This window comes from Aedes albopictus, chromosome 1 (genome assembly GCF_035046485.1).
Source record: "Aedes albopictus strain Foshan chromosome 1, AalbF5, whole genome shotgun sequence".
Taxonomy (NCBI): Eukaryota; Metazoa; Arthropoda; class Insecta; order Diptera; family Culicidae; genus Aedes; species Aedes albopictus.
Window position 1 is genome coordinate 157,208,989 of NC_085136.1, and position 21,590 is coordinate 157,230,578.

The window sequence follows — 21,590 nt, forward strand, 5'->3', positions numbered from 1 at the left end:
TCCAAGGATTCTCTCATAAATTTTTCATTCAATTCCTTCAGGTACTCTTCTTAGCCTTCCTCCAGGAATTTCAGCTGGATTTCTCAAGCTATTCCTGCTGTGGTTATTCCAGCAATTCCTCCTAGGACTCCTCCAGAAATTCTTACTGTAATACCTCCCGGAATTAATTTATGGATTCTTCTAAGAATTTCTTCAAGGATTTCTTCAAATACTTGCTGGGATTATTCAAGGCAATCTTCCTAGGAGCCTTGCAGAAGTATCTTCGGGGTTTCCTCCTGAAAATCCCAAAGGAAATTTTTTTGCTGGGTTTTCTCCAAATATTTCTCATTTAATTCCTCCAAAATTAATGCTGGGATTCTTCTTTCCTAGGATACTTCCAGAAATGCCTCTGATTCATCCAGGATTTTATCAAAAGACTCATCCAGAAATTCCTCTAGCGTTGTTATTCATGTATTTCTCTAGAAATTTGTCATGGCATCACTCCTGGAACTCCTTCTTCATGGAATTCCAGCTGAATCCCAACAGAAATCTTTAGAGGAATCCCTAAACGAATTTCGTGATTAGTTGGAATTTCCAAGAAAATCCTAAGAGGTATTACTAGGGAAATCTCTAGTGAAATCCTACAGGAATTTACGGGGGAAACTTAATTAGAAGGCAGAGAATGATAAATTTAGATGTGAATTTGTGAAAAAAAAATCTGGTGGGATTAGAACCCACGACTCCGTATTCGCTAGACCGCAGAATGGCCATTTCTTTGAGGGTTCCTTCGGCATAGTTGTTTTTTTTTTTTGTTATTTTGCAAATTTCTCAGGCAATTTTAAAATATTTTTTTTTTGTATTTTTTTAATGATTTAATTGTATTTATATTTATTGCTTCCGAAAATTGCTGAACTGGAATGGAAATTCAGAAATCCTCAACTCGACTTGCTCAAAGAAAAACCTAAACGAAAAAATGCCGGAAAAATTGCCATTAAATTACCTTAGAACTTTCAAAGTAGTTACCAAAGAATTCATATAAAATTACCAGAGGAATTCCTGAAGAAAATATTAAGGCTTTATTTTTAAGTTGACCGAATCCAATCTCAAATTAAATTGCCGAAATATATTCTACAAAAATTTCCACAAACATTAACAAAAAAAAATTCAAAGGAATTCTAAGAAAAATCCGAAATCATCAAAGGAATTTCTTAAGAAAATTTAGAAATAATTCCAAAAGTAATTGCCGTAGAATCACCATGACAGAATTTTCAAAGTACAACCAAAGATTTTTTTTCAAATAAATTCCCGAAGAAAAATTTTAAGAAATTTGCTGAATCAATTTCCAAAGGAATTACCGAAGAAGCTCCCAAAGTAGTAATCGAAGGTTCCAAAATTTCCGATGGAATTGCTGATGAAATTACCAAATAAATTTTTAATGCATGGAACATCGGAATTGCTAAAGGTATTCCGAAATAATCTGCTGCCGGAGTTCCTTACATAAATAATGAATAAATCTAGAAGAAATTGTTTAAAGAATTTTCATCAAAATTATAGAAGCGATTTATAAAAGAATTTCCGAGAGAGGTTTTCGAAGGAATACCGATAGCATAGATAATGATAGTCCAAAAATCGACGAAAATAAAAAAAAGTAGAATGACTTGCCGAAGACACTTCTAAAAACAAATGTGAGGAAGTTCCCAGAGTCATTGTTGAATGAATTACCAAAAGCTTCACATAAAGAATCCCCAAAGTAATTGCCAAAAAAACGCAAAAAAAGTAATTGGAGAATTTTCAAAACCAAATATCAATAGTATTTCTGACATGAACAACACAATGCTTGAAATACTACTAAAAATTGGCGAAAGAAATCCCGAGAAAACAATTCAAAGAATTTGCGAATAAAATAAAAAGCAAAATAAACTCCTAATGTAATTGTCGAAGAAATTTCCCAATTTATTTTTCAAAGGATGCCTGAAAGGTGTTAAATATTAAAGTCCAAACCTATTAATTCTTAGATAAGTTTCCGAATGGGATCCAAAGATATTACCGAAGAAATTTGCCAATCCGAAGGAATTACTGAGAAAAATTGAAAAACAATTTCCAAATAAATTACCGGGGAATATTCCCTGAAGAATAACCGAAACAATGTTTTGCCGAAAGCATAAATTTCTTGTATCATACGTACATACCAGACTCGATTATCCAAAATGTATGAAATTGAAGTTTTGACTTATTACTACAATGTTGGTTAAAAGTTAAAATTTTAGCTTTGTACAGCCAGATATATTATCAATCCAGATGAAATCGGAATTTGGTGCGAGCATCAGACTCCTGGAGAGAAAAATCTAAGTTCACTCGCACCAAATTCCAGGTTTCAACTGGATTGATCATATGTTTGTGAAGCTTCAGAACGGAACTCTGGATAATCGAGTCTAAATTTTGTATGAGGAAATGTATTCTCACGGACCTTACTCAATTTATAAAACAAAGGGGTTGTCGCGACGATTGTTAAGCTCAACTGAAAATATAGATTCCATGTATTATACGCACTGAAGTCATGAAGTTTTCAAACCTCACATGGCAGGGATAGTGTTAAATCAGTACAACGGTTCGGATTTTTAAAACAAAAAACTGTTCGTCAAAATATGTATAGTGCGTTTAAATTTGCGGGCTAATTTTTCCCGCGACGCAGTATTTCATTATACTAAGAAATTGAGGGTGGATCAGAATTTCCTTTTAAAAAAAAAAACAAAACAACCTGGAAGCCACTGAAACTGGCACCCCCTAAGCACCCCCTAGGAAAAATCCTAGATACGCCAATGAGTAGAGCCTGTAGGCCTCGAAGGCCCTAATTCCAGAATAGTTTGGAAACCCTGCAATATCCCATGATCGTAGCAAAAGCAATATAGTTGTGCACTGAGGTTCCATCAGCAGTATAGACTACATTTCACGAATATTTTTCACAATTAAAGCATGATACAGTATGTAGATATTGTAACCCAAACTTCAAAATATATTGGAGGCCATTTGTGTTTCATGGAATATCCAACTACCACAATATCGAGTTGCTCGTAGGCATGGCGAGGACTAATGGACATCAACGTGATTAAATCTATTGAACAAAGTGAACACAAATGATGGTAGATCCAGTAGATCCTCCTCCTCTTCTTGGCGTAACGTCCTCACTGGGACAAAGCCTGCTGCTTCTCAGCTTAGTGTTCTATGAGCACTTCCACAGTTTTTAACTGAGAGCTTCCTCTGCCAATGACCATTTTTGCATGTGTATATCGTGTGGCAGGCACGAAGATACTCTATGCCCAAGGAAGTCAAGGAAATTTCCTTTACGAAAAGATCCTGGACCGACCGGGAATCGAACCCGTCACCCTCAGCATGGTCATGCTGAATACCCGTGCGTTTACCGCCTCGGCTATATGGGCCCAGTAGATCCTACGAAAATTAATTCCAGAGTAATTTGGATGACCTAGATCACCAAATTCATGTACCAGTACCATAAACTTTCTAGGGATGCTTTGAGGCATTTTGAGTACCGTAGACTATGTTCTGGATTTGTGATGTAAAGTTCGGAGGCCTTAGAATAGCTCTGGGAAAAAAACTTCAACAGACTATGATGGGTAGTGATTCCTCCCTGGAGCCCTTTGTCATCATGTACTTTGTCTTCAACACATTAATGACTAATCCGATTCGTCTGGCTTCACTCTTTAGTCGGATGTACGTTTCCGCCATCGTCTCAAATTTACGAGCAATAATATCAATATCATCAGCGAAACCAAGCAGCTGAACGGACTTCGTGAAAATCGTACCACTCGTGTTAATCCCCGCTCTCCTTATTACACACTCTAACGCAATATAGGACAGCAAGCACGAAATACCAACACCTTGCCGTAACCCTCTACGAGATTCGAAGGGACTCGAGAGTGTCCCTGATACTCGAACTACGCACATCACTCGATCCATCGTCGCCTTGATCAATCGTATCAGTTTATCCGGGAGTCCGTATTCGTGCATAATCTGTCATAGCTGTACTCGATCGATTGTATCATACGCCGATTTGAAATCGATGAACAAGTGATGTGTGGGCACTTGTATTCGCGACATTTCTTCAACATCTGGTGGATGGCGAACATCTGGTCCGTTGTAGCGCGTTCACCCATAAATCCAGCCTGATATTGCCCCATGAACTCTCTTGAAATCGGTGATAGGCGGCGGCATAAAATTTGAGAGAGTATCTTGTAGGCAGCGCTCAGTAGTGTGATCGCGCGGTAGTTCTCGCAATCCAACTTGTCGCCGTATTTGTAGATGGGACACACAGTACCTTCCATCCATTCCTCCGGTAATACTTCCTCCTCCCAAATCTTGGTAATGACCCAGTGTAGTGCTCTCACCAATGCTTCTCCACCGTATTTTTGAAGCTCGCTTGGCTTGGTAGTTGATCTGCTCCAGCGGCTTTGTTGTTTTTCAACCGGCCAACTTCCTCCTCAATCTCTTTGAGGTCTGGGGCCGGAAGTATTTCGTTTTGTGCACATACTCCTAAACCTGTTACCACGCCACCTTCGGTACTTGCAACGTCGCCATTGATGTGCTCATCGTAATGCTGCCGCCGTCACCTCACGCTCGCTTGTGAGAATATTCCCGTAATTATCTCGGCACATGCCGGCTTGTGGCACGAAACCTCTGCGCGAGCGGTTCAGCTTTTCGTAGAACTTTCGTGTGTCCTTAGCGTGATACAGCTCTTCCATCGCTTCGCGATCTCGTTCTTCCTGCTGGCGCTTCTTCATCCGGAAGACTGAATTCTGCCTGTTCCGCGCCTGTTTGTAACGTGCCTTATTCGCTCTCGTACGGTGTTGCCGCATTCTCGCCCATGCTGCATTCTTCTCGTATTTCAACTGTTCACATTCGCCGTCGTACCAGTCGTTTCTGTGATTCGGAGTCGCGAAGCCTAGTGCTGTAGCCGAGGCACCTATATTCGCACTGCGGTATGTGCGGACATTGTTTATATCTGAGATGAATTTACCGTCGATAAGAACGTGGTCGATTTGGTTTTCTGTTTGATGGTCGTGTGATTTCCAGGTTGCTTTGTGGATATCTTTGCGGGGGAAGAAGGTGCTTCGGACTACCATACCATTATCATTGGATACGGCGTGCAGGCTGTTTCGCCTGATTACCGGTCTGTACATTTCCTCCCTTCCTACCTGCGCGTTCATGTCGCCAACAACGATTTTCACGTCACGCGGCGAGCAACCATCGTATGTTTGCTCTAACTGCGCGTAGAACGCTTCTTTCTCGTCATCAGGTCTCTTTTCGTGTGGGCAGTGGACGTTGTAAATCCTGTTCCCACACTCTTAGAAAAAAACATGTAAATTTAAGTTTTCTTGGATGCACATAAAAGGAGCGGCCCGTTTGACACATATTTACGTCTTCTATCACAAATAAGGGGCTGTCCATAAACCACGTGGTCATGAGGGGGGGGGGGGGTTTGGCCAATGACCATTTTGTATGGACGAAAAAAAAAATATATGGACTAATGACCACGGGGGGGGGGGGGTTGAGAAGTCCCAAAAAAATGACCACGTGGTTTATGGACAGCCCCTAAAGCCGAGCTGGAAATCGCTAAAACCAAATCGACAGATGAAACATATGAAAGTAAAATAATGAACTGGATTCGAACACTGGTCCGCTGATTTAGAGGCACGCACTATACCTCTCGGTCATATCACCGAGTTGTGAGGCAACTGATAAATGTAAAACTGTTCCTACCTACCTGGAGAGATAGGTTTGTTGACATCTTGTGCAATCAACTCGAACTTACATGATGGATGTAAAATTCAGTCAAATTTGCCATTCAGGCATGAAATGTTCACGTACGTTGATAGTTTACGTCACGTGTAAATTCCTAATTTTTTAAGAGTGCAGTTCATTGGTGGCGGCACAGCTTTGGTAGAAGGTAGCCGCTCGATGCCCGCTTTTCCACACTTTCTGTCCAGTTCAACAAAGTTCCTGCAACGCCACGATGCCGAAGTTGCGGGGATGCAGTTCGTCGTAGATTATCCTGTCACATCCTGCGAAACCTAGTGACTAGCAATTCCATGTTCCAAGTTGCCAATCGTAGTCCTTATTTCGTCGCGTGGGTCTTTGCCGATTATATCGAGTCGTATTTTCTCTTATGTTATTCGCAATGGAGATTTTTACGGGTGGCTTATTGGGCCTACGCCAACACTCCTGTCTCGCCGGAGGGCCATCGTGCCAGTTCTGTTTAACGTCACAACCCACTCTGGAACGACCACGCTGATGGCTACCACCTTGGATCTAGCTGGGCGTGGTGCAGCGTTTCTTACTCAGCCACTGGATGCCAGAACAGACGCTGTTTGAGCCGCACCTCCTAGGTGAACAGACGCTCGGGTCGTACCTCCTCAATCTAGCTGAAGTCAGAAGGACAACAGTGCCCAGGCTGCACTACCAGCTAAGCACAGAACTCTTAGCTGGCGGTCTTTGTCATCGCTTGACCCGTGGAAGCATGAGGTAGGAACTTGTGAGGACCAGAGCTATATTGGACGCTCTCCTTATCGACTCACCGTTTTGCAGCCCATAATACCCACACTGTTTGCACCATTTCATTGCAAAAAAAGTGAATCGATCACCTCACCATACAAAAATCCAGCTCACTACTTTCAATCTAGTACTTCATGTCCTGATGCGTCCTGATGATATGTAACGCAAAAAAAATAAACAGAAGAATGGAGGGCTGCAATATTTGTTATTAACCTTGTCATTATCCAAAACGAAAAAACGTCTCTGTACACATTCAATATGAAGAGCCCTACATTTCGGCTTTCCAAAAAGCAAAGATGATTAAACCTTTAGCAGCTAGTTTCAGGTGAAAGCGTAAATGAGGAAACTGTAGTTGAGCAAATATAAAATGAATGTAACATGCTTGGTTTTCACCCAAAAAAAATTCACCGTTGTTCCACAATCGAATTTCAACTTTGTCCAACTTTTCGGCAGAACCCAACCACTCCAACTATGCGACGTATTCTTCGCGAGATGATCCAACAACAAAAACACCGGCTTTACACTCTTCAGCTTCCAACGTCAGACCAACACATTGCTGGCTAAGATATTCCGCCTTACAAATTTCTCCACTCTTTCCAACTTTTTCCGCTATTATCAGTTTATTTTTTGTTCGTTTCCGCGTGCTTGCAGAATGAAATGGGCTGATCATGCGCACATTCGCCTTTCTGGAGGAGAGCTTCCTGCCCTGCATGGGGGACATTCATTTGGGAGTCTACGAAACAAGCGATGAACCTCTCCCCGGAATGCAACTCCGAATGTGGTGTTCGGTTGGGAACTCAGTGAACCCGCCGGTCACGTTCGGTCACAGTTCGCGGATGGCACACATATCGCGCGAAGGATTAGGAGTGCAAAATGTTTGGAATTTGCAATCATTTGCAGTACTTCATCAGCTGTACCGTCGGTCGGATGTGCAAAACCATAACGGAATATACGCGGATGTTGGCTTAACTCTCAAATGAGGTACTTTTGGTGCAGCTCCAGAGAGAACTGCTGCAGCAGCAGGCCTCATCAGATCAGCCTACTCGGTGATTGGAGATCGAAGTGAAAGTGATACATTTGTGGACCCCCCATGTGAAGCCCTGGCTAAGGTTGGTAGGCCCACCTCGGTGCACTCGACAGGCGACAATCAACATGAGATGTGCAACCAAATTTTAATTGCTCTCAATTAATGTGTTAATCTACTACTGATTGATTGAGTACAGCGGAGTGGCATTTTATTGGTTTGTTTGCTTGTGTGTCAAGTGTATGTGTGCTTTTTTGCGCTGTTTCACAAGTGAAGAGTGATAAATCATTTTACTGTTCGTGCTGTTTCTCACGTTCCGGAGTGCGGCGAAGGGGGTACGTGAAAGTGCAAAGTACATAATCAAGCAGATCAAACGCGCGGAATTCGATTTCACGAATCAGAAACGAGTATTTAAACGGTGTTGTGATTTTTGCTCAGTCCAGGCGTTTTGCGGTCGGAGAAACAATACTGCTGGATATTGGTGTCAGTGTGCTGCTTCTGAGAAAATTACTCCGCATTTTCCGGTTCATCTGGTTGCGGGATTCATCGTTGGAATATAATACCGTGCCAAGCTTGTGAGTGTTCCACTATATATTAGCTACCTTTACCGTGTTTGCTTTTGTTCAGCAGGAGTTGGTTTCTCGTCTAATACCGATTGAAGTCTCTACATTTTCTACACACCTCCATTTTTATTTAGTTTCAAGATCTGATCGGCATTTTACGTTAGCGAAGGGCTCGCGTGAAATGTGATGTTTATACTTTTGAAATCATTGGTATGTACCTAACTCACAAAAGCTATCCAACTAGATAATCAAATACAACATGCCTTCCATGCAATGCATTTGAAAAAAAGTTTGATCTATTTGTCAGTGATAATAGATTGCTTAAGTAGGTCATGGGCGTAGCCAGAGGGGGCAGGGAGGGGGGCGTTTCCCCCCCCCTGGCCGCCAGATTTTTTTTTTATTTTAAATCGAGCCAACTCACAATGGTTTATTTTCCCATTTTCACGCTCTTAATTAATAGCTCGAAGGATTTATGAGATAGAGCAATGGTGTCTTCGGCAAAGTTGACGGGAATGACCAGCGCCATCTTTTGACAGTTAGAGTTTTCGGATCAATCCCCCTAAAAGTGAGATACAAAATTATTTTTTTAAATTGTTGAGATAGAGGGTTGACGTCTTCGGCAAAATTGTAGCATTTTTCATTCCAAACAACTTTCCTGAAGACGTCAATGTTGTAACTTTTACTCCAATGGAGATAGAGGCCTGTGTTTGAAAGTTAACCCCAAAAACACGTTTTTTAAGTAAAACATACATTTGTTGAATTTTTAGACCCGTACAATGTTCTGCAAAGTTGTATGAATCAATAAAATACGCAACTTTGCCGAGGACATCAAAGCTGTAAGAATTAAATGAGACGAGTTATAGATGAATTTATGATTTTTTTCATCCACTTTTAGGGATAAATATCTTTCTTAGGGGCAAAAAGGTGCAGCTGAGGATACCCTTATCAGAAAGTGCATCTATAGAGCTTTCAAATAAGGGTCAGTTTGTTCGTCCACGATCGTCTACTGAGGAGATATGGCCATAATAAAAAATCTCCTTACTACGATTTAATTGCAATCAAATCTACTTTGACAGAAAAATTCATGGCTACTATGATGAAATAAAAATTAAACCGACTTTCGTCTTATCTTAATAAAAGTTCATTGTGTTGACTTTCTTCATATAAAATTTCAAATTGCTTTACAGAAGAACTCTGTTGGCTCTGTGAGAGCGTATGTAACCCCGTAAATCCTAATATTTTATTCAATGAATGGGATTTGCACTAAATAGTGAAAATCTTATAAAAAGGCAGTGGAAAACGTTTTTTAGAACAATTTTGGTTTTTAAAACATTCTGGACTGTTGCGGAAATTCGCTTAGAGAAGGCTATATATTATTTGATCATAGTAGCCATGAATTTTTCTGTCAACGTAGATTTGAATGCAGTTAAATCGTAGTAAGGACATTTTTTATTATGGTCATATCTCCTCAGTAGACGATCGTGGACGAACAAACTAACCCTTATTTGAAAGCTCAATAGATGTACTTTCTGATAAGGGTATCCTCAGCCGCACCTTTTTGCCCCTAAGAAAGATATGTATCCCTAAAAGTGGATGAAAAAAATCATAAATTCATCTATAACTCGTCTCATTTAATTCTTACAGCTTTGATGTCTTCGGCAAAGTTGCGTATTTTATTGATTCATACAACTTTGCAGAACATTATATGGGGCTAAAAATTCATCAAATGTATGTTTTACTTAAAAAACGTGTTTTTGGGGTTAACTTTCAAACACAGGCCTCTATCTCCATTGGAGTAAAAGTTACAACATTGACGTCTTCAGGAAAGTTGTTTGGAATCAAAAATGCTACAACTTTGCCGAAAACGTCAACCCTCTATCTCAACAATTAAAAAAAATTAATTTTGTACCTCACTTTTAGGGGGATTGATCCGAAAACTCTAACTGTCAAAAGATGGCGCTGGTCATTCCCGTCAACTTTGCCGAAGACACCATTACTCTATCTCGTCAATCCTTCGAGCTATTAATTAAGAGCGTGAAAATGGGAAAATAAACCATTGTGCAACTCAAAGATTATCAGAGTTCCAATAAAATCTCAAAAAATAAACTATTGTAATAATTAAGGATTTTATCCTCAATTATCAAACCTTTTTTACTCGAGAACTACAGGGAATATCGCCAAATATTTCTTCAAGTGAACCACTTCAATCTTAAAATAGTATTTTATCAAATAACATGCTTGGTTGAATGGTTAAATTTTGTGATGTTTATTTATGGAATACAAAAACAGCATGCCAAATTTTCCAGATATGCCGGATCCGGTTGCGGTAGGGAAAAAGAAGGACTTTGTAGAACCATATGTTGCTCTGGAGTGCGGTTATGTGCTAATGCTAACGAATTTTCTCCAGTATTTAATTCAAACAAACGTCATTTTAAGAGCAAAATACCTGAGATTTCTTTACGAATCCGTTCAAGGACACCTTTAGAAATCCTTTTTTGCATTTATTCAAGAACTTCTTCAGGGATTCTTTCAAAAATTCCACATGGAACTTCTCCAGGAGTTTCTCCTTCATGTATTTTCCCATGGGCATCTTGCAAAGTTCCGATAGTGATTGTTTCGGGCTTTGTTACAAGAAATGCTTCAAGAATTCCTCTCATGATTTCTTCAGACATTTTCGCAGATACTTCTACAAGGGTGCATCGACGAATTCCTCCTGGAATTTGTACATAGCTTCCTTCAGTGATTCCATAATGGATTGCTCCAGAGAGTTTTTCAAGAATTCCTCTATGGGTTTCTCCAGACATTCCTCCAGGAATATCTCCTTGGATATCTATAGAGGTTCCGCCAGCAATTGTTCCAGTGCTTTTTTCGAGGGTTCCTCCAGGAATTTCTCCAGGGATTTCCAAAGGAATGTCAACAGAAATTCTTTCAGGTATGTTTGCAAGTGCTTCTTCAGTCCCAGAATCCCTTACAGGAAATTTTACCAGAGATTGACTAAAAAATAAATCCAGGAGTTCCTTAAAGCATTGTACAATACATTCATATACAAAGTCCATACAAAGATTCCAACAATAATTCGTCCAAAAATGGATTCCTTCATATTTTTTTCCTACAGAAACTCTCCCAGAAATTTGTTGAGAGCGCTTTCTAGGGATTTCCAAATGAATTGCTAATGGGGTTGCTTCCGAGATTCGTCATGGGATTTCTTTAGGAATTCCTCCAGGTTTGCCTTCAAGAATTCCTCCAAGGTTTCACCCGGGAATTTCTTCTGTGTTTCTTCCAGGAACAACTTTAGGGCAGCGTTTCTCAAACTATGAGTCGCGACCCACTGCACTGGTGGGTCGCGGACAGAATTTTGGTGGGTCGCGAAGGTTTGGGTGATATTGTAATAAATGTCTTATATATGTTGCGTCAGCTAGACATTTTATAATGTATAAATTCTGCCTTGGAGGATTGACAGAGTTATTTCTAGAAGTACGGTTTCTCTCGGAAGTATATTTAATATTGACTCTACTGTCTGCGTTCTGAAATCGATTCTAAAATTATGAGTTTTCAATCAAAAGGATTTTTATTGTTGCTTGCAGTTTGCATTGCCAGTTAGCAGTTCAGCAGTTAAAATATCTAAAAAAAAAATCAAAAATCAGTAAAAAAAAAAACAAACTTCGAAAACATACTTTATCTTTACCGAACTTAAGTAAAGCTTAACTTCGGTGAAATTCTGCTGAATATCGATAATCTGAACTTTTACGGAAATCGGAACAACTGAAAAGTGTTTTCAATAAATTTATAAATAAAATAAGTAAGTAAAACCTGCATCCGCAATAATCGGGACGTAGAAATATGGCTGTAACTCTGCAATAGCTACTTAAGAATTGCTCAAATTTTGCCTGATAATGTGTTCATTTCACCTGCAAAATTTCATGTGAATCGGTGAAGTATCTTTTGTTGTAGCAATGAAACAATAGAACGCGAGCAACTGAATTTTGTACAGCCCCTGGTTTAGCTTATCAGTGCCATAACTTTTGAATTTGATAAAGGAAATGGCTGAAATTTTGAAACACAAAAGGCAAAATTTCAAGAAAATCGATGCACTACCCGGGCAGAAAAGAATTACAAAACAATTGCATGTTTTACCATTCAAAACGAATTACAAAATGGTAAAATTTGTCATTGGTTTGTTTAAAATAAGTGACAAAAGAGCAAAAATAATAACTGACATTGTTCGATAAAATAAGTAAAGAATGTCAAATTTTGACATTACAATGGCAAACCAAGAACAAAAAAATTAAGATTGAGAATTGCAAAATATACCATTATTGAGTTATTGAAAATAGAACAATATCAAAATTAGTTACTCCCCTGTCATCCAAAAGAAGGGTATATTAAGTTGTGTATTCCAATAACAAAATGACAACTTATAAGTTTTTTGGATGGAAAGTAATTGCAAACAAATATCAAAATTTACCATTAGAATAACCAAAGTTCAAATTTTGTCATTATGTTGTTCTTGATAAGTGCCAAAACTGCGAGTGCATCAAACTCGCAAAAGGTCAACAGTATCTCACCAATTGCAAAATTTGTTATGATAGCAAAATAAGACATTCAGACAGTAGTTATTCTTCCACATTTTAAAATGACGAGCGAATGGCATATTTTGATATGATATCATATTATGATATTCGCATGTTGTTTTAAGCTCTTCATGAAGGATTCATGAACTCATGAATGACAAAATAAGTTATGACAATAAAATTTGTTATTCTTTTGTTTTTGGTTTGCCATTCACCTCTACCCGGGTATCAACAATTTTATAGTCGAAACATATATTGGAGTTGACCGTGATTTTAGCCCCTCAGACAACAATTAGTGAGTACCCCTTATTGTATCAATTGTATTGTTGAAAGTACTACACCAATATTCATCAAATTTTGCAGGCATAATATACACGCAATCAACTACCTTCTGTGAAAATTTCATGAAAATTGGCAGAGATATTCAAAAGTTATAATTACATCGCGCATGAAAAACATGAAACATTTTCACTAACACTACCCCCTATCAACACCAGTAACTTTCAAATCAAATGATAAAAGTTGATGAAATTTTGCAAGAAAGTGTCTCTATAAGTACCATGTCTGCTCACGAAATTTCATAATTATCCTCGCAGAACTTTGAATTGTAGCGGATAAGAACCATTTAGTATGCGAATGAAAACGGGTGATGATTGTACAAAATCTTAAAAACCACATCTGTTTGTTTCTCCCCGGGTAGACGAGAATATCTAAATCATATCTCAAATCGAACACTTTTTGCTGTCATAGCTCGATGTGATTTTAATGAGTTATTCGAAAATCTAATGAATATCGCACGAATAGCTCAAAGTGATATGATATCAGTATTTGTTCTTGTCGAAATAGCTGAAAATTTCTGCATAAGAACAAGTTTAGCTCTCCTGCACAAAATGGAACACATACACCCATAGAGATGGCTCAATGTTAGTGAAATGCCATGTGCCCCTTTCTGAGCTGTGGAAACGAAGAACCGGATGCTCTTATTCCCATGCTATTTACAACAGCGAGCACTAGTTGAGTGGTTAGCATCGCCGCCTGCGAATCCTAAGGTCGTAGGTTCGATGCTGCATGCTGGCATTTTTTTATTTTTTTTCCTAGAAAAAAGTGACAAATCTTGTCTGTTATTATTTTGATCTTGTAATATCTTAACGAGCTATTATTGAGTAGTTCACCATATACAATGCGCAACTGGCTTTGTATGTGTGTGAGTTTTTGTATTATTTGTAATGGTTTTAGATATTTATTGTTTGTGGTTTTTAATTATCTAGTTCTTAAGCCCTCTTGTATATATGTATAGTAATATTGTAAACCTGTAAAAGATGTAGGGTTTTTATGCCTTTTTGAGTGAGCCGAGTGATGTGGGCAACTCAAAAAGGCTTTTCCCTGCCAGGCTTCATTAAGGCTTAATGCCCGATGAAGGATTATAAATAAATAAAAAATAAAATAAAAAAATATTAGATTTTGCTATTATTTCTGTTCTTTTACCTCTTATATCAATCAAACCAATATCAGTTTTTGCTCTTCAGTAATTCAATCAATCATAACTGAACATGCTGTTCATCAGATTTTTCCTCCTACTCGGGCATCCACAGTTAAAAGTAATGCATCGATTTTTATGAAATTTTCCACAAATAATAAACATACATCAAAGAGTTCTCAGTTAATTTTTGGCCAACTTTTATTGATTCATGTACACAGTTACTGCCGTACTTCTATGTCCCGATTATTGCGGATACAGGCTTTACGGAGGATATGACTAAAATTTTCAAGAGGATTCAGCAGTACTATAATTCTTAAATATTTGTAGCATTTTCAACCCAAACTCTCATTTTAAAGTTGCTTTTAAAATTCTGCAGAAGTACAAAATTGCTATTATTATCAAAGAATTTGTATGATATGTGTTTTTTTTTTGTTTATTTCTAGAATATGTGAGAGAATACCTAAAACCTGTAGTATTGCATGGAGTCAGAATTGATTAGAAACTTATCTCAAACTCTTTAGACAAAAAGTTTACCGAAACTAAACACTTGGGTACCTTAACTTTTAATAGGATTTTTCCAAAAAAAAAAAAACGAAAAGAGCACTATAATTTAAAAAAAATATTTTTAAGTTTGGAAACTTCGTAACGTAAGTTTATCAAATTCTTTGAAAGTGATAAAATGTATTTACTGAAAATCCCGTCAACATTTCCCAAAATAACGTATTTTATGAAAATACGTTCTGGTGGGTCGCCAAATTCTTTAAAAAATCGAAAGTGGGTCGCAAGTTGAAAAAGTTTGTGAACCCCTGCTCTAGGGATTATTTAAAAAATTCCATCAAGGATTCCCCCAGGAACACTTTTTAGAATTCTTTCAGGAGTTCCTCTTGGAATTCTTTCAGGAATTCCTTCAGAATTTAATCCAGTTGTTCCTCCAGGGACTGTTAAAGGATTTCCTTATTAGTGCCTCTAGGAACTGTTTCCGGGATTCCTTCAGGAACTGCTACAGGGATTCCTCAAAGATTTCCTTCACGAACTCTTCTTAGAATTCCTTCAGGATTTTTCCAAGAATTCCATCGGCAATTTCCTCTGAAATTATTCTTGAGATTTCTCCAGGAATTTCTCAAAGGATTCTCCACGAGTTTCTTCTGAGATTGCTCCAGGAGTTATTCCAGGAATTCCTTCAGAAATGCCTCGAGATAATCATCCAGATATTCCCCCAGGAATTCTTCTAGAGACTCCTCCAGGAGTGTTTCTAGAGATTCCTCCGTTAATCCCTACAGGCATTGTTCTAGGATATCCTCCAGGGATTCCTCCATAGATTACTCCAAGAATTTCTGTAGGGCATAACTCGGGAGTTTCTTCTGTGTTTCTTTCTGAAACAACTTATTTTAAAAAATCCTCCAAAGAGCCTCCCAGGAACTCTTCTTAGGATTCCTTTATCAATTCCTCATTTAGGAATTAATTCTGTACTTCTTCCAGGGATTTCTCCGAAAATTCATCTAGGAGTTCATCTAGAGATTCCTCTAGAAATTCCGTCAGAAATGCCTCTAGTAAGTTCTCCAGGAGTTCCTCTGGAGATTCCTTTAGAAATTCCTACAGGCATTCCTCTAGTATATCTTCCAGGGATCCCTCCAAGAATTCCTACAATAATTGTTTCAGAGATTCCTCAAAGAAATCCTCCAGGTTTTCCTCAATGTATTCCTTCAGGACTTCCTTCAGAGAATACTCAAGTAATTGCTTCCAGAATTCTTCCAAGAATTCCACTAGAAATTCCTACAGAAATTTATCCAGGAAATCTTCAAGGGATTTTTTTTTCAGAGACTCCTACGCGAGTTTCTCCAAAGATTTCCCCAGGAGTTACTTCAGGGGATCCTCCAAAAATTGCACCAGGAATTCTTCCAGGAAATTTTCCAGGCATTCTTCCAGGGATTCCTCCTTGGATTCTTGCAGAGATTCCTCCAGGAATTGCTTCAGGGACTCACTCCTCCAGGAGTTTCTCCTGGGATTACCCCCAGAAATTCACGCAGGCATTCCTCCAGGATTTCATCCAGGAATTTCTCCAGGATCTCGTCGAGGAATTCCTCCAGGAATTTCTTCAGGAATTTCTCCAGGAATTTCACCGGGAATTAATCAAAAAACTCCATCATAAATTATGTCAGCAATTCATCCAGGATTTTTTCCAGAAAACTCTTCAAAAGTTCTTCCAGGATTATCTCTAGGAATTCCCTCTAGAATTTTTTTGAGGAAATCCTCCAAGAACTCTTCCAGATTTTCCTCCAAGAACTGCTGCTGGGATTCCTCTAGGGATTCCGCTAAGAATTTTTCAAGAAACTTCTTCAGGGATTTCTCCATGAATTTCTCCAAGGATTCTTCCAGGGATTCCTTCAGAAATTTCTTAGAAGATTTCTACAGGAATTCCACCAGAAATTTCTCTAGAAATTTTTCCAGAAATTTCTCAGGAGATTCTTCAAAAGTTTCTCACAGAGTTTTTCTAGAGATTCTCCCAGAAAATCATTCAGAAATTATGGCAAGCATTGCTCCAAAGATTGATTCCTCCAGGAATTCCTTCAAGGATTCCTTCAGCAATTTCTCTAGAAGTTTATCCAGGAATTGCTCCTGAACATCCTTCAGAAATTATGTCAGAAATTTCTCCAGGAATTTTTGCAGAAACTCTTCCAGGGATTTTTTTCATAATTTATGGATTTTTGCAGGAAATTTTCCAAGAATATTTTCAGGAATTTTGCAGGCATTTCTCCAGGAATTATACCTGAGATTCCTTCATGAATTGCTTCAAGGTTTCCTCTAGGAATTTCTCCTCGAATTTCTCCAGCGATTTTCTCTCTAAGGATTCTTCCAGCGAATTTTAAGGAATTCTTCCAGGGAATTCTCCAGGAATACATTCTGCAATTTTTCAGGAATTCCTCCAGGTATTCCTCTAGAAATTCCTCCAGGGACTCCTTCAGAAATTCCCTCGAGGATTTCTCCAGTAATTCCTCCAGAAATTCCGCCACAAATTCCTTTTAGGATTTTCTCAAGAGATTTTTTTAGAAATAGAAAAATAATAGAAATCTACCAATTCCTCTAGAGATTTCTTTAGAAATGTATCCATTGATTATTTCAAGAATTTCTCCAGCAATTCCTCTAGGAATTTCATCATTTCTTCCTCCAGCAATTTCCACAGGAATTCCTCCAGGCATTCCTCCAGGATTTGATCCAGAAATTTCTTCAAGGATACCCCCAAGGATTCCTTCGAGGATTTCTCAAGGAATTCCACTAGAAATTCCTCCAGGAATTTCTCAAGGGATTTTTTTCAGAAAAAGAAAAATAACAGAAAATAAATAGAATTCCTCTGGAGATTCATTTAGAAGTTCATTCAGCAATTCTTTCAAGTATTCCTCTAGAGGTTCCTCCAGCAATGTTCACAGGAATACCTCTAGGAATTCTTCCAGGCATTTCTTCAGGATTTTATTAAGGGATTTTTCCAGGAACATTTACAGGAATTCCTCCAGAAAATACCACAGAATTTTTTTTCAGGAATTCTTCCAGAAACTTTTCTAGAAATTGCTCCTGGACATCTTCTAGAAAGTATGTCAGCACTTCCTTCAAGAATTTCTTCATGAAATCCTCTAGGATTTTTTCCACAGAGACTTACAGGAAATTTTCCTGGAATACTTTCAGGAATTTTTCAGGTATTCCTCCAGACATTCCTCCAGGAGTTCCTCAAGGGATATTCCCAGAGATTCTTCCAGGAAGTCCTTCAGAAATTCCTTCAAGGATTCTTGCAGGAATTGCTCCTAGAATTTCCCTAGGGATTTTTTTTTTCAGATGTTTCTCCAGCAATTCCTTCCAGAATTCCTCTGGAGATTTCTCCAGGAATTTTTCAAGGGATTGCTTAAAGAATTCATCAAAAAATTCTCCAGGAATTCGTGCTGGGTCTCATCCAAAAATTCTTCCAAGAATTGTTCCAGGAATTACACCAGGAGTTTGTTCAGAAGATTCTCCAGGATTCTCTCTAAAGACTTTCCCAGGAATTGCTTCAGGGATTCCTCCAGCAATTCCTTCAGGGATTTCTCCAAGGATTCCTCCAAGGCATTCCTTCTGAAATTTCCCTCAAGAGATTTCTTCTGATTTTTTTCTAGTGATAGCTTTCAAAATTCCTCCAGGAAATTCTCCAGAATATTCTCCAAAGAATCCTCTAGAAATTCATCTAGGATTCCTTCTAGAATTTCCTCATGAGATGTCTTCAGATATTTCTCTAGGTATTCCTCCCATAATTTATGCAGGAAATCCTCCAGCTAGACTTTCAGGAATTCTTCCAGGGATTGCTCCGAGAATTCCATCAGGGATTCTACAGGGCTTCTACCAGGCATTCTTGTAGGAATTGCTCCAGGGATTCATCGAGGTGTTTCTTTAGGGATTTATCCAGGAAATCTTCCAGGGACTGCTCCAGGAATTCCTTTAATGATTTCTATAGAAATTTCTCTCAGGTTCTCTTCAAAAAATCATTCAGGAGTTCTTTTGGAAATTTAATTAATCATTCAATCATCTTTTTAGGGATGTACCCAAGGACTTCTCCAGGATTACCTGATGTTTTTTTTTTAATATTTCAAGAATTTCTGGAAGAATTCCTCCAGCGAATAGTATTGGAAGATAATTTTAAAGGACTTATACAGGAACCAGGAAATTTTAGGTTAGTCCTCAAAAGAGCTCGTAATTTCCAAAAGAGTTCAACTATAATTTCTTATGAATGTTTCTAGACACCATTAAAAAAATCAGAGTAAAATAATGCACAAGTGAATAAAAATCCTTAACACCGCCCCCCCCCCCCTTCTACCGAAAAGCTGGCTACGCTATTGAGTAGGATGAAATGTGATCCTCAGTCTTATAAGAAGGCGCTGTAACACCCTTTTGCGATTCAATACAGAATGCCCGTCCATATGAACTAACATAAACTATTTGAAACATATGATTCGAAAAACTATATTAAATCTTTTTTTTTAAATAAGTTTAAGGAATTGTAAAAAAATAAACAAACAAAACTTGTAAAACATGGAGCCCTATTACACTAAATTACAGCATTTTTTTAACCCGGTTAGCTGATAATCATTGTGAATGCCAAATCTTTTCTGAGTTTCGTAGAACTTTCTTCGGAGATTTTCCTCGATAATCCTTCCGAGAGTCTTTCCAGGATTAATGTACTGATCCTTCCTGATTTTCCTTTCAAAAGCTCTCCTGGGATTTCTTCAGGGATTCTCACATGATCCTTTTCACGATTTTGCCAGGTTTTTTTTCCTGAAATTCCTTTCGGAATTTCTCCAGGGATTCTTTCATCGATTCTTCCCAGGATTCTTTCAGGAATATTTGAATGCTGCATGCAATATATCAATTGTTCTATCTACAAGTTTGCTGAAAATAGCAACGGTTAAACACGCTTACCAAAGTCGTTACAGATACAGGAAAAATACTCTCCGCGGAGTGTAGTTTATACTCACCGCATGGAGAGCCGCCTTCATAGCTCTGTCACGGTATGCGTGTGTGACCTTTACTTTATTCGGCAATCTTTTAGATACTACAAGGTAAAATTTTTCCATACACTGTTTTGTACAGCACGCTTCTGAACTGAGACTGTAGCAAGTGGGTGTAACTTACTGCAAGTGAGCGTTGCCATCCACGATCCCGGGAATCCTTTAGGGATTTACCTTAGAATTTCTATAGAGACTCTCTCAGGGATTGCTTTTGGAAATTCCTCTGGGTTTTTTTCAGGGATTCCTCTCATTTTTTTCCAGGGATTCCACCAGTGATTCTTCATGGTATTCTTACATTAGTTCCTGTTGACAACCCTTTAGGGATTTTGCTTAGAATTCCCCCTAGATTCTTTGATGGTTTCATGTTGATCCTAAATATTCAAAAGTACACGTTTTGAGATTGTTTAAGGGATTAATCAAAAGATTATTTGTGTATTTTTTTTATTCCTACTGGACCGAGGTACCTTCAGGGATTTTTCGCGGGCTTCCTTTATGGATTTTTTTTATAGAATTCCTCCCAGGTATCCTTCATTGAGTGCTCCCGGGATGCTTCCATTGATTCTTCTAAATTTCTTTAAGGAAGTTTCTATCCGGGATTCTTTCAAGGACTCCCCGGGATTTCATTCCCCTTAGGTTCATTTGGGAATTCCTTCAAATATTTCTTCCAAAATTCTTTCAGGGAATCCTTCCTTGTGATTTCTTCAGAAATCCTTTTATGGTTTCTTCGAGAATCCCCTCGGTATTCCTTTCTAGATTTCTCTAGAGATTTTTACTGGATTCACTCAGGCACTCTTGAGATTCTTCAAGGGATAACTTCCCAAGCAACATTTTTTTAGTCAAGTAGACCAGAAGAGGTTCTTTGAACCCGCGTAAATTCAATATATATCAATGACGGTTTTCAAAACCTCAAGAAAACTATTTGGTCATCAAAATGCTACTTGGGTTAGGATTCTTTAATGGATTGCTCCCAGAAATACCTCAAGAATTTTGGAGCGGACCTGGTGTGATGGTTAGAACATTTGACTATCACGCCGAAGACCTGGGATCGAATCCCACTCCCGATAAACTCACAAAATGTGGGTTCTTCCTTCGGAAGGGAAGTAAAGCGTGGGTCCCGAGATGAACTAGCCTAGGGCTAAAAATCTCGTTAATACAGATAAAAAATAAAAAACCTCAAGAATTTCTATCGGGATTTCTGCCGAAATTTCTTACGGGTTTCCTCCAGAGGCGCACTAAGGGGCGTTTGGTCAATCATTTGACTGAATATGGCACATGAATAGTTGAGGAGTAATGCCTTATACTAAAATTTCCATCAAACAAACCTACGTAAAATCTGTGTTGAAACTCGTTTCAACGGGAATCAGTTTTCGAAACTATTATTCTCCAACCCACGGCGAAGTAAAACACGACCTACTTGGTTTTGGGAGAGTATAATTTGTTTTGTTTTTACTTACAGTTGTATCCAAGGATGGAAATCTAGTGATCATGATAGGATCCCAAATGTGTCGCGGTTGGAAGGCATCGCGCGATCATAGCAACAACGATAGAATTTTGTCGTCAAGCATTCATAACAACCCATGCTCCGCGAATATTGAATCGCTCGGCATGTGCGGCCGCGATGCGATCGTTATCATGAAGTCGAAATGATAAATTTCGATTTTCGATCACATTTTGTGCATTCTTATTGCTGAAGCTTCACGATCTGCATATGAATGTAATATTCCAGATCATGAATTTTGGTTCCGGGTGCAAAAGTGGCCATAATCGTGATGAATAAAGTTTATCGCGACTTGTAACATGATCCGATAACGATGGATCCCGCGATAAAGCGTGCATCAGATGTTTGATGGTCCACTGCACGAATTTATTCTGGCCTGCTTA

The 21,590-nt window shown here is 38.5% G+C and overlaps 1 protein-coding gene across 2 annotated transcripts in view; it reads left to right on the forward strand.

The window, feature by feature from the left end:
* Nucleotides 1-6,991: 6,991 nt before the first annotated feature.
* Nucleotides 6,992-21,590, forward strand: part of LOC109431349 (basement membrane-specific heparan sulfate proteoglycan core protein) — a 189,586-nt gene continuing 174,987 nt past the window's right edge. Inside the window, exon 1 of one of the 2 annotated variants that reach the window (XM_062845623.1) lies at nucleotides 6,992-8,145. The gene's annotated coding sequence lies outside the window, so the exon portion shown is untranslated. The remainder of the gene's footprint in view (nucleotides 8,146-21,590) is intronic. The other variant, XM_062845622.1, reaches the window with a different exon arrangement.